Source organism: Schistocerca gregaria, chromosome 1, assembly GCF_023897955.1.
Source record: "Schistocerca gregaria isolate iqSchGreg1 chromosome 1, iqSchGreg1.2, whole genome shotgun sequence".
In the NCBI taxonomy this organism is placed as follows: domain Eukaryota; kingdom Metazoa; phylum Arthropoda; class Insecta; order Orthoptera; family Acrididae; genus Schistocerca; species Schistocerca gregaria.
Window position 1 is genome coordinate 532,617,698 of NC_064920.1, and position 13,317 is coordinate 532,631,014.

Genomic DNA, 13,317 nt, shown 5'->3' on the forward strand with positions numbered 1-13,317 from the left:
ACACAGAGAAATTGAGAACGATGTTTATTTCGTGATCGGCGGGGTATCGCTCGTACTTTATTGTGAACGCACTCGACGCGAGACCCGCGGAGCACCAGCGATTCTTTTCGAGTTTGGCGCCCGGCCGGCGAGCGCCCGGCCGCCAGACCAGAGAGATCAATAGCGCGGGCCGTGACGTCATCCGCGTGGCGGCGCTGCTGCGCCCGCGGCCCGGCGGCAGGTCGGTCAGTGTGCAGCTAGTCTCTGCACCGTGTGGACGGGCAGGTTGCTCGTAACGGCTGCGTGGCGGAGCGTCAGGCCCACTAGCGGCTAGCGCGCGTCGCCTCGGTTCGTGCCGTGTGGGTGTGTAATCCAGTGGCGGAGAGGCGCGCCCATGTGACAGGCTGCGCTGCTGCCTTCGTCTGCCTGCTCGTGCAAGCGTCTCTGCCCGCCAAACAGTGAGTGCCTCTCATGCTGATAATTCGCCTGATTAGCGGCGTTGTCGCGCCCGTGCGATTTGTTCGTGCAAACATACAGTGCCGCAGCAACGCTTGCTGTCTCTGCACTGTCTACAACACCACATACACGCGCCATCTAGCAGATGTATAGTGTAGCTAACAAGTGTCTGTCGCGAAATGAACGTTGAAGCTTGCCATCTGGTCGCCAACTGAACGTCACACACGGCCTTATGGACAGTCATATCTTACGCGTACTGCAAATATTCCCTTTCTAAGCGTATCACTATGATGAATTCCTATGCAACTGGTGTGGTAAAACGCATGTCAACGTAAAAAATACATGATGACATTGTCCCAATGAAGATACGGCTGCCCAGAAGTTTTAATTTGTTCTATTGACGCCAATCTTGGAGAGAAAAGTGGTTTTCTATGTTATTAAATAATTATTTACAACCAGAATTGATTCAAACTGCTTAAACTATTGAGCTGCGAACAAAGACGGGTATAATACTAAAATTTCAAGTATACCGATTGTTGGCAATTCATTGTTGTACTGTTAAATCTTGCCTGACAGTACAGCGAAGTAATTCTGATTTTTTTCATTTTTCGACACAGGCGCCTAACATGAAATTTTTCAGTGTGTCGTTAATAAGACAAGTCCGTTGGTCATGTCGCTTCGTTCCTACTCGGCGAATAAACCTCAACGGTTGTTGTCCTATCAGTTATCAGCTGCTACTGGTTTCGCCTCCATAAGCTGCATCCTAACTGTTCTGCTTCCGCCGATATTAATAGTGTGTTGTTTCCGACTCAACTCTGACAAGTGTCTTTAGTGGGAATAATAGGTCGACATCTGCATTTAATTGGCTGCACACAGATATAACTTAGAAATATTTTCTATTACGCCCCTAGTACTTTCCACACGGTAACCTCATGGAAACCATGTGTTAGAAATAACTGTATTGTTTAGAAACTAAAAGTCACTCTTCTCGCACGCATGCAAGCAAGCTGGTTCGACATGTTAAAAGAAATATATGTAAATTTTATTCGTTTGTGTGGCAATGTCAAAACGAAGGCCTTTACGCGCTACTGTGATAGCCGGTGGAAGCGGGCCGACCGAATATACCCACCGCGTATCAAACCGATGTATAGACGCGTGCAAGCGGCGTCCAGGATCGAATGTTGAACTGATGTTAGTTCCTCGCGTGGTTCACATACTGCATAGGAAATAAGCTTTTCGATAACAGCTTTCTACTGAAAAGCTGGTTTCGACATACTTTATTTTCGTATCCGACATTGTGTTTGTTAATGCTGATTTCGTTGCTATAGCAGGAAAGTGAAGACTCGCCTGCACAGCGTGAAAATGCAACCCACAGAAAAAATAATCTTGGCGCTTGTCACTCATATCGGTGAGAGTCCTCTACCGCGATTAACACGTTCGTCCATTTCTGTTGATTAGACTGTCGTTCATATTACATGCTAAACATCTCAACGAAACCGAAACAACTAATTCAGATATTTGTCAAGATGTGAGCATTTTATACCAATTAGCGAACCGGAGGAAATGAATTATTACTAATTGTTTACTTGCGATTACAAAAATGTTTCCCAAGATGTGCCTTGCTTATGTGATGTCTAATACCATCACTCCAGAACCTTCCGTAAGTATAATTTTAAAAATATCAGTTACTCAGTCTTTTTTATTTACAACGGTTTCGGGGATTTTTGTGGATTAACAAGAATAAATACTAATCCATCAAAAGCATTCTGCAGTCAAAATAATACACTTGGGAAAAACAACTTTTTCTGTATTTCAACATTGTTGGTTTCCTAGCATCACTTCACCCAATGTAAACATCACATAATGGAACCAAGCCCCCCTCCCTCCAAGAAAAAAACAAAACTTGCCGTAAATAGTAACCCTAAAATTTATTGACTGGTTGCGTTGTTTTTATTTAAATTTTAAATGTACTTTATTTTCATTATAAATATACAGCCACGAAAACAACCTACCAAACATGACTCCTAAAGAAAGATCTTTAAGCACTTGCGCATACAACAGCCTTGCAGCAAAATTACTCCCTTTTGAAGCCTTGTGGAAAATCTCCATGATTCAGAACCAATACCAACATTTGTATAAGTAGGCTAATAGTAAAAGGAGAAATTACTTGCACATCCTTCACTCAGCCTTAGTGTGGCGCAAAAAGGAATTAGGTGGTGGTGGTGGTTAGTGTTTAACGTCCCGTCGACAACGAGGTCATTAGAGACGGAGCGCAAGCTCGGGTTAGGGAAGGAATGGGAAGGAAATCGGCCGTGCCCTTTCAAAGGAACCATCCCGGCATTTGCCTGAAACGATTTAGGGAAATCACGGAAAACCTAAATCAGGATGGCCGGAGACGGGATTGAACCGTCGTCCTCAAAGGAATTAGGTATTGTGCTTTTTAACACTGATGTAAAGAATGAATTTAACCATAACATAATTATCTCCAGAAACAGAATATTTTAAGAACGTAATTTCTTTTTGTAAGGCATGAGATGTTAAAAAAATATTTATTTTTTATATAATTTACGTAATACCGGCAGTGAGACGTACTTGGGTAGCTCAGTTAGTAGAAATGAAATTTGCCAAAACGGTAGCTCATCGTGTTCGGTCAGAGGGTTGGCTGCCGTCTGTAAAATGTCATCCGCCCCGACCAATTGGAAAGCACTTTTCCGCGAAAGGTAGAGGTCCCGGGTTCGAGTCCCGATCTGGCATACTGTTTTAATATCACAGAAAGGTACATATGAGCGCACACTCGGTTGTGGTAAAAATGAAATTATTGTAAGACGTTTGGAGTTCCGGTCATGAAAAGGGTATAAAGTTCTTGGACACTTCTCTTACTACAATGTCCATTGTAAATATTCAGTAAGCATTCGTGTGCCTATACAAAACATAACCCAGTAGTCTTTTTGATTTATAGACTTTGAACTGGATAAAGGCTAGCGAAAAGAGAAAAAAAAATATGATCCTGACCTATACAAAACATACTGACAGATGGAAGGGTATAACAATTGTTGTGTGATGTCACTTGATAGTGCCCGATAGGTGAAAACAACTAATAGGAAATGAAATGTTTATTTCAAACAAGCGGCGCGCAGAAAATGGCTTAGTTTAATGTACTAATTATATATTATTTGTAACTCAACTTGCCACAAATGCGATGTTGCTGTTTTTTTATTTATTTATTTTTATTGGCTAGGTCAGTGTAATAATTATCTGAGCATTATAATTACTTTGGCATTTCTAATCACTTCAGTATGAAATAGCTGTGCAATTAGTGGAAAGATCCTTTCTGGTTTTACGTATGCTTTGTGTGTCAAATATTCACCAGATGAAAGTTGATTTCACTCATTTAACCAACGAAACCACGCCAACCAAATTCACTCCCACACATATCAACGAAAACATCCCACTATGACAAATGTAATGATAAAGTAATCCATAATCAGTAGATGAGAACGTGTTGCTGTCGAATCGTGTCATGCCGAATCAAATAATTGGTTTCCAAGCGTGACTGTAGCAGAAAAACATTGTTTATAAAATACACAGATTGAATACATGAAGTTGACGGAAGTACACTCAAAGCTGTTAGGCAGTGACATACCAAGAACCGTTCCTGAGGTGCAAACAATCGGAAAGAGCAGATTCTTCCATTTCAGAATGTTCCAGAAGTACTACTGTTACAAATAGGTCATTGAGTCTTCCCTACGCATCTGCTCATTTACAGTTTTAACAACTATATTAAATTAATTCCTTGTTAGGCAGTGGAAGAAATTCGTAGTCTATTTCCAAGTATTGCAGATATCAGCGCAGTGTCGATAGGAAATCATTCGATCCCCACTGTATAAAGTATCATCCATTTTATTATGTAGCCAGAAACAGTTTCAGCGCGTCATTGCCGTCGACAAATATCGTATTAATATCATTGCCGTCGACAAATGTGGTATTAATAGTCACAGAACGTCCCGGCGCAGAACTAAAGAAGAGTTCTTCGTAACTGTTTGCTACAGTCGTAGCTGCGATATTACTGTAATAATCGGACACAAGGATCTGATTTTTGTTATATCTCTCAGTAGATACAATGAAGCTACAAGGAAACTGGTATAGGCATACGTATTCAAATAGAGATGGTTTGTATAGAGGCAGAATACGGCACTGCAGTAGGCAACATCTATATAAAACAAGTGTCTGGCGCATTTGTTAGATAGGTTGCTGCTGCTACAGTGGCAAGTTATATGCATTTAAGTGAGTTTGAACGTGGTGTTACAGTAGCGCACGAGCGGTGGTGCACAGAATCTCTGAGGTAGTGGTGAAGTGGGGATTTTACCGTACGACCATTCCACGACTGTACGGTGAATGTCAAGGATCTGGTAAGATCAAATCTCTAACATCGCTGTGGCTGGAAAAATATCTGCAAAAACGGGACCAACGACGACTGTAGAAAATTGTTAAACGTGACAAAAGTGCAATCCTTCCGCAAAATGCTGCCGGTTTCAGTGCTGGGCCATCAAGAAGTGTCAGCGTGAGAACTATCCAACGAAACATCATCGATATGAGCTTCCCGAGCCGAAGCCCCATTTGTGTACCCTGGATACGAAAGAGCTTTACGCCTTAACTGGGCCCGTCAAACACTGACACTGGGCTGTTGATGACTGGAAACATGTTACCCGGTCGGGCGAGTTCATTTCAAATGGTATCGAGCAGATGGACAAGTACGGGTATGGAGACAATCTCATGAATCCATGGACCTTGCATGTCAGCAGTGGACTCTTCAAACTGGTGGAGGCTCTGTAATGATGTGAGGTGTGTGTAGTTGGAGACCCCTGATATGTCTAGAAACAACTGTCAGGTGACACGTACGTAAGCATCCTGTCTGATAACCTGCATCCATTCATGTCCATTGTGGTTATAAACAGGACGGTCAGAACCAGTCCGAAATGCTTGCAAGTGTGTTGCAGGAGAGGCTATGCTGAGAAGCAATTAAGAAAATATTAGAATACGTTGCTCCGTTTCGGAGTTATTTAGCATTGCTTAGCCAATGATGATGATGATCTACGCACAAATTCAAGCACTTTCACGCGCTAAAATGCGCTATTGTACAGACATTTGGTGGTCTGTGAGCAACCACTTGATGAAATGCTTATTACCAGTTGAAATGTGACTTTTTTTGGAAGTGACATATTTAAGCTATGCTTGATCGATTTGAGGATACCAAACGAAGGACACGTTTGACTAAAACACCTTGCAGGCTGCTTGAGTTAGCGCACACGACGACTTGATAGTATAACTTCAGCCTAATTAACTTTGAAACAGCGTGACGTATTGAATCTTTTCTTAACAATCATTTCTCAGCACAACTGCCCCTGCAACACCTTTACAAACTTTTCATTGTGTTTCTGACCACCCTGTATACAGGATAAATGAACTTCCTTGTCGCGTCCTCAGCTCAGATCCTCCGTACGCTCTTGGTAAAATAAAAATAAATTTACTACCTACCATGTTTGATTGTGTAATGACTTATAGAAATAGCATGACAGTGAATCGACGCAGCGGCTCCTCTTGCAAGACCCTTCCACCGCGTGTCACATCTTTAGGCCGTGTCCTATGTGAGCGACAGAAGCGAGCGACAGCAAGTGGCGACAAAACATAACCGCAGGTGTATTTACGGAAGTGTCCTACGTGAGCGACATCTGTGTCGCTGCCTGTCTCCCACTGCAACTGGCGACGTTTGAATTCAAACGTGTTTGAATCTTGTGAGTGCAGCATGCTGCACACAGAGCGACAGCCATGGGTCTTCCTGGCAAAGCATTGAAGCGGACGCGACGGCAGCTATGAATTACTTAACATCCGATTTTAAGAAAACTATTTGGTGAAAATATTTGATTCTTACGCTACCTATAGCTTGATATCTTTAAATGATAAAGGTGAGAATTTATTTTCGTTATTCGTCATAGTTACTGGGCTGCACGAAATTTTTAAGAATTTGCAGAGGTAAAATCACATTGTGTAGTTCATTTAAGGCCATACGTTATTGCGTATGAAATGTAACCAATCTATCTAAATTGTACTGAAAGTTGAGACCGCAAATATATCTCTCTTCATTCTTGAGATATTGATTGTTATAACAGCGGACGGGTCTCTCGCGGCGCGTCCGAACCTTTCCTGCGCTTCGGGAATCAAGTGGTCGTAAAAGTCGTCGTATCTCATAAAAGGTTCAAGGTATCGAAACGACGAAACTTGGAAGTGACAGCACGCAGGAAGGAATATTTTATCATATGATTAACACTCGATACGTTTTTATAAAGAGCGAAAACAAGACTCCCTATGACACACCATGAGGTTTTGTCCAAATTTTCATAGCCAAACAAAGGCAGAGAAACAGCTAAAGGGGGTATCAAAGTAAGTTGCCTGAGATCTGGTTTGGCATGAAAATATGTAACTGCTTGAAAGTAATCAGGGTAAATTTAAATGTCAAAAACGCTTCCTTCGAATCAAGTAAGTCAGGAAGGCAAACGAGGATCAGTAAGATCATGCTTTCTGAATAAAACTTGAGATTCAAAAATGGAAGAAATCAGTCAAATATTTTATAAAATTATTTGTGTAAAAGAAATAAGTAGATCAGAGACGTTCTATGTGCCTTTGAATGACGCTTGAAATCATGAACTGGAAATGAGGTGCACCAAACATTTCCCTAATATTTTTTATTTCTAACTTTTCGACAAATCATTACACAAAACATTTGACTTTCTTTTCAAAAATTTTGTAAGCTTTACTTTTACAGACTGTTTAGAGTAATTGAAACGCTTGGCCTTAACACTGCTGATGAATTACGTTCGCAACATCAAATGTCTGTAAAATTTCATGGTTCATTGTAATTTATTAGGAATTAAACACTGGGATAGGTGTGAAAATAAAGTTCTTTGGCAAGACCTTAAAAATATATTAGCGATGCAGCGTAAGCAGTATACATAAAGCTTAGTATACAGAATCGTAACTGAGTCAGTAGAAATATAAGACCGACTGGGGATGGAACCAAGGACAATTTCCCCACACATAACTATGAACTGCATACTCTACCCTTCCAACAGCTGTCTATCGTTCGTTCGATATCAAACTGTGTACCTATGTTTGCATTTAGCGTACTTAGTCATGTAATAGTTATTCCTCCATATTAATTGGTTGTTAAAAGGTCTTTATCATGTAAAAAAAGATTCGTATTTAATTTATTCATGAGATAGTCGAATGCTCCTCTGCTCATTCATGTGTATTCGAAGAACTTGCCTAGTGATCAGAATAAGATTATCACTCTGCAGCGGAGTGTGCGATGATATGAAACTTCCTGGCAGATTAAAACTGTGTGCCGCACCGAGACTCGATCTTGGGACCTATGCCTTTCGCGGGCAAGTGCTCTACCAACTGAGCTACCCAAGGACGACTCACGCGCCGTCCTCACAGCTTTACTTCTGCCAGTACCTCGTCTCCCACCTTCCAAACTTTACAGAAGCTCTCCTGCAAACCTTGCAGAACTAGTACTCCTGAAAGAAAGGATATTGCAGAGACATGGCTTTGCCACAGCCTGTAAAGTTTGGAAGGTAGGAGACCAAGTACTGGCAGAAGTAAAGCTGTGAGGACGGGGCGTGAGTTGCTTTTGTAGTTCAGTTGGTAGAGCACTTGTCCGCGAAAGGCAAAGGTCCCGCGTTCGAGTCTCAGTCCGGCACACAGTTTTAATCTGCCAGGAAGTTTCTTGTCTAGTGATCTTCGTAGTTGACGATACTTATGAAATTCTCCATGGAGATTTCTACCTTTGTAAATTTCAAGCACAGCATTCCTTTTCGTTTTGGTTTCTTAAGTAAACCTAATTCTGTAGCCTTACTCTCCAGCTACAGTGTTCTTCAGGTAAAGGATAGAAACTGCTGATTGGCTCTAAGCAGCCACCTTGTAGCGCGACATGGTCGCAAGCAGGACACTCAAGGTTTTCGCCCGATGTTGCTGCTTGTCGCTGGAGTGTCGCGTATCCAGAAGTCGCTCGCTTCTGTCGTTCATGTAGGACACGGCCTTAGAGGCAACGCCAGCTGTTGCTGCAATGTTCGCGCATTGTTGTTCGTCGGCGTAGTGCGAGACTTAACAATTCGGCTAACGGCGGCCCCGAGAGTGGAATTAAAGTGGGGCGGGTGTTCCGTTTTTAGACGGCGCGGCGGGAAGGTGTGGTAGCTTGGCTTGGGTCAGGCCCGTGCGGTGTACCGGTAAGCGGCCGGCATTATGTAGCTCAGCTTGTAAACATCCTGCCGGCCGGCGTTACTGGGAGCTTCCGTGCTGTCCGAACCACGTGTGTGTGGCATGTTTTGAGGAGCCTGGTTGCTGCTAAAAGTCATTGTGTCTTGCTCTGTACACACTGTCTCGTACACAGTAGCTGCGCTATATAGCCACAGTGTATTTTACACATGCATAATACACATCACTGCCAAAGTAGAAATGAACCAGCTCCCCTTCCCCCTCTCAACGGACTACATCTGTACGCCATGAGCCACCTCACAGTGTGTAGCTGAGGATACTTTGTATACAATTGTTACTTCCTCCTCCCTCGCTTTTCCTGTTCCAGTCGCGAATGGTTTGCGGGGAGAACGATTGCTGGTTAGCCTCTGTCTGATTTCGAATCTTTCTAGTTTTACCTTCGTGGTCTTTTCGCGAGCTACACGTTGGAGGAAGCAATATATTGGTTCACTTTTCAAGGTACATACACTGTGGGAACTATTAACGATAAACCACACCGTGACTCAGAACGCCTCTCTTGTAGCATTCACCACTGGAATTGGTTGATCATCGCAGTGACACTTTCGTGCTTACTAAGTGTACTTTCTTTGGATCTTTTCTATTTGCTCCATCAATCCTATCTGGTACGGGTCCCGTACTGGTTAGCAATATTCAGGTACTGTTCGAACGAGGTTTTGTAAGCTACCTCCTTGTAAGCGGTTGGACTTAATTTCCTGATGGTTCTTCCAATGAATCAGTCTGGCATCTGCTGCATTCGCGATTAATTTTATTGTTCGCTCCGTATGCATATTCATAGCGATTTTATGACAGTAGCTACTTCCAGTAATCGTTCCGTGTATCCGCAATAGGTTATACTTGTTTATGTTAAAAGTCAGTTGTCATTCCCTGCTCCAGGAATCGATCGTCTGCAGATCCTCCTGTATTCCGCTTCAGTTTCCTATTGTTGCGACTTCTCTGTACAGAACAGGAGCATCCACAAAAAGCCTTATCTAATTTCCGACAATATCCATTGCATCACATACACATATTTCGGAAAGTAATGGACCTATAACATATCCTTGACATGCACCCGACGTTATTATTACTTCTGAAGATTTTCTTCCATCGAGTACGACTTGCCGTGTTCTGTTTGCTAGACTCTTCAGTCCGGTCATACAGCTGGTCTGATATTCCGTACGCTCTTATTTTATTAGACAGCAGAGCGTAACTATTGAACGTTTTGGAAAGTAAAGGAACGTGTAATCAACCTGGGATCCAATATCTACTGCTTTCTTGGTGTCGTGGACGATTTTTTTAATATTCTTATCGGCCAAACACGACCAGTCCTCCGCTTTCTCCTTGTGTTTTTACCTTTTTGCTGACGACGTTCCCGATTTCTTATTTCTTCTGCCTTCAGAACCTTCTAAATTAAATATATATTTTCCTCAAAAAGGTTTCTTTCCGTTATTTCCGATTCTTTGATGTTGTTTCTTTCTCTTCTTTTTTCTGCAATCCATGGTACTTTTTTTGTTTCGAGAAATACAGGAAAAAGCATTTATTTAGGCTCTTTTTATCTGGTCCGATGCAGTCCGTCTCCATTTCCTCCGCTTTCAGAGGCGCCCCTTTCAGAGGAGCCCTTAGACTTGTTTATACGCGGTATACGCTACAGCGAATTCCCGGTTGCCAAGGATGCTGATTATTTGTGCATAGTTCGCTTGTTCTTCAAAAATTAAAAACCCAAGCCTGTTATACAGTGGAACCTCATTATTCTGTACTTGATGTGATCCGGATTATCAAAAATTCTAAAATTCGGAGAACTTGGAGTTTACTTTGTGACGAATGCATTCTCAGAGATATGCTTTGCGTAATGTCTGATGTGAAGAATGTAACTCAGTCCTGTCACTAAATTTATCGGCCATAACATGCTGTATTAATCCTGTCATTAACGGAGCCATATGTGCAAAACAGGGCTCATTCGAACAATAATCTAACTAGAATTGGCTGTACTTGTCTAATAACAGTGAAAAAAAGATAATATGTGTCTCCTGATTTCTTAAGTTTTGAAGTAACTGAAACTAAGAATATTTAACTTTTCCCGGAATTAACTGTATATCAAGCTGACACACGCAATCAAGGATCATAAAAGTATAACATGTTGAGTATTCATCCATCTCTCAAAATCAAAGTTTCCCCTAACAAAATGTTACACAAAATGACTGGACAAATCGTGGTGTGCTGCTGACGTGATGCAGGACACTGCACATTAATCCACAAGATAATTAGTACTCTCACAGTGATTAAAAAGCGAATGAAAAATGAAGACTTAATAACTTTGGTCTAATTAGTTATAATTGCAGTTGTTTGCAATAATGGCAGAGTAGGAAGCTAATGGCTTGCGGAATTATAATATTTATAGTAAAAAATGGTTTAATGAACGAAAATTATTAACAGGAAAAAGATTGCAGTTCAAAGGGTTAATTTACAGTTACATAAACTCAGTGAGAGTAAGAAACTACCACTACTTTTGCAAAAGGTCTTTATAGTATTATTTAGAGTAATAGTTCGCGTGCGTTCAGTTTTTTTCCTCAGGGTCAGTCTCCACTTATCTGGTGATGACCGCGGGTCTTCGAGGTCCGCGTCGTTGGTCCATAATGCTGGAGCGCGCACTCCTGTAATTATCGTTGTCTTGCTGTTCCTCTTGATCGTAACCGACCGTTGCGAATGTAGAAGGAATGCGCGATGTTTGTAGAAGTGTTTACATGCAGCGACGAAAGTAAGATAGGTCATTAAATTAACGTGTCACGTATCCCGACTTCACAAATTTTCTTAGCCGTTATTAGTCACAGTTTTATGGTTTTCCGATCGATCGACATTTTAACAGTACAACCGTCCGCAGTAAGAAAGGTCATTAATATATTAGTAATGCGAATTAACAGTTCGCGGTATGCATCAAACTATCCGTGCTGTGCCCCAACCTCACCGTACAATAACAACTGCGATCGGCGCTCCATACTGTCGCTAAAAGTTCTTAATATCAGTTTACAACACTGATATGCGTTAACATAAATATGCTTAATTGCACTGGCCGCGGAGTGCACTATTCTGTACTTTGTACAATAAAAACAGTGCACTTAGAGCGTAGCGTTCACGCACTTAAGCAGTCTGCACGTCATAGGTTTTACGTTCTTGCCGAGTTGTAGCTCCTACTAATAAGCAACGCGTCACGTATGGTTATCAGTTCCTAATCCGCGGTACACAAAACATGTCACTGTCCAACAGTTATTTTACAACCGCCATGGACACAATAGTGGCACAACAATCACGTTGCTGTTCTCGTTCCCGACTCTTTGTTGGCGCTTTTCTCTGTCGACCTATCGATATGTTTCTACACCGCCCACCACATCTAATTTCACATTACACTTTCAAAAATTCCGAGTACGTCGATTTACAGCTTCACACAAAATTACATCATCACATTACTCTATTCATGCAAAATGAATTTAAACCATATGATAAAGAAAAGATAAACATAGAGCCTCAGAACAAATGAAGATAGCAAATACATTCATGACCATTCCACGACGTAAACAGAAACATATTTCTACAAAGAAATTTACAGCATTCATCCCGAAATAATTCTTTCAGTGTATCACGAAATTGAAGCAGGAAACAAGCAAAAAGGAAGTGTAGGGAAAAAGTAAAAAATCTGTATCGTTCTGTAGTGTTATCGTCACGGCTTATACGAGGAATAGAGATTTTAGAATGCCTTTCTGGAATTTTCAGCAGCTGTTGTATATCCTCGAAAGGCCACCACCAGCCACCGACAGCTGACGTATTCACAATTTGTAACCAAGTCGGCTGGCTGCGAAGTTAGGACCACCATTAGGTAACTTCTTGTTTAAACTCCTCTGTTTCCCTGGGCTATTAGGCTTAAAATAGAAACGCCACTTCCCCTGCTTGCCCTAAAAAACATGCAAAGCTCGACTCGCTCCTTGCTGTTTTAGTTTCACCACAACGCTTCTACACTGTTCTTTGTCGTCGTTTTCAAACAAGACATTTTTCATGTTGTTCTTAAGGTGTGACGCCTTTAAAATTCCAAATTCAGCACCAATGTTTTTCAACAGTTTTCTTTCATCCATTAATTCTATGCAGTGCATCTAACTTTGCGTCCGTGGACACTAATCATCTTTTTTCTCCTTGGTGTTTTACTGCACTCTCAATAAACGAGGGCAATACAGTACAAAACAACTCAGTATTAATCTGTCAACTAACACCCTGTTTGGAAGGATTTGTAAATTCGTTGTCCGTTCCAGGGGAGCAGCGGATAAGTAATGCAGTAGGTTTTGGGATGTGAAAAGTGGCTGGTTTTTTTATTTAACAGCAAATACGTTTCCAGTAAAAATATTTGTACTGTGATTACATGTGTTTTTCACTTATTTGTGCAATATCTCGACTGCATTAACCCATGTGATAGGGAGGTTGCTTTACGTTCTAATACCTTTCTTTAGAGTTTTTGCTCTCAACAAACCTACCTCTAGTACCATGGAAGTTACTCCCTGAGGTACTATCACGTGTCTGGAAATTCTGTCCCTT

The 13,317-nt window shown here is 41.6% G+C and overlaps 1 protein-coding gene across 7 annotated transcripts in view; it reads left to right on the plus strand.

Moving 5' to 3' along the window:
- Positions 1-223: 223 nt before the first annotated feature.
- The window catches only part of LOC126355190 (protein retinal degeneration B), a 533,358-nt gene continuing 520,264 nt past the window's right edge, over positions 224-13,317 (plus strand). For 5 of the 7 annotated variants that reach the window (XR_007565476.1, XM_050005417.1, XM_050005424.1 and 2 more), the window contains exon 1: positions 225-437. The gene's annotated coding sequence lies outside the window, so the exon portion shown is untranslated. Of the gene's footprint in view, positions 438-13,317 lie in introns of all 7 variants that reach the window. The other 2 variants (XM_050005465.1, XR_007565478.1) reach the window with 2 other exon arrangements.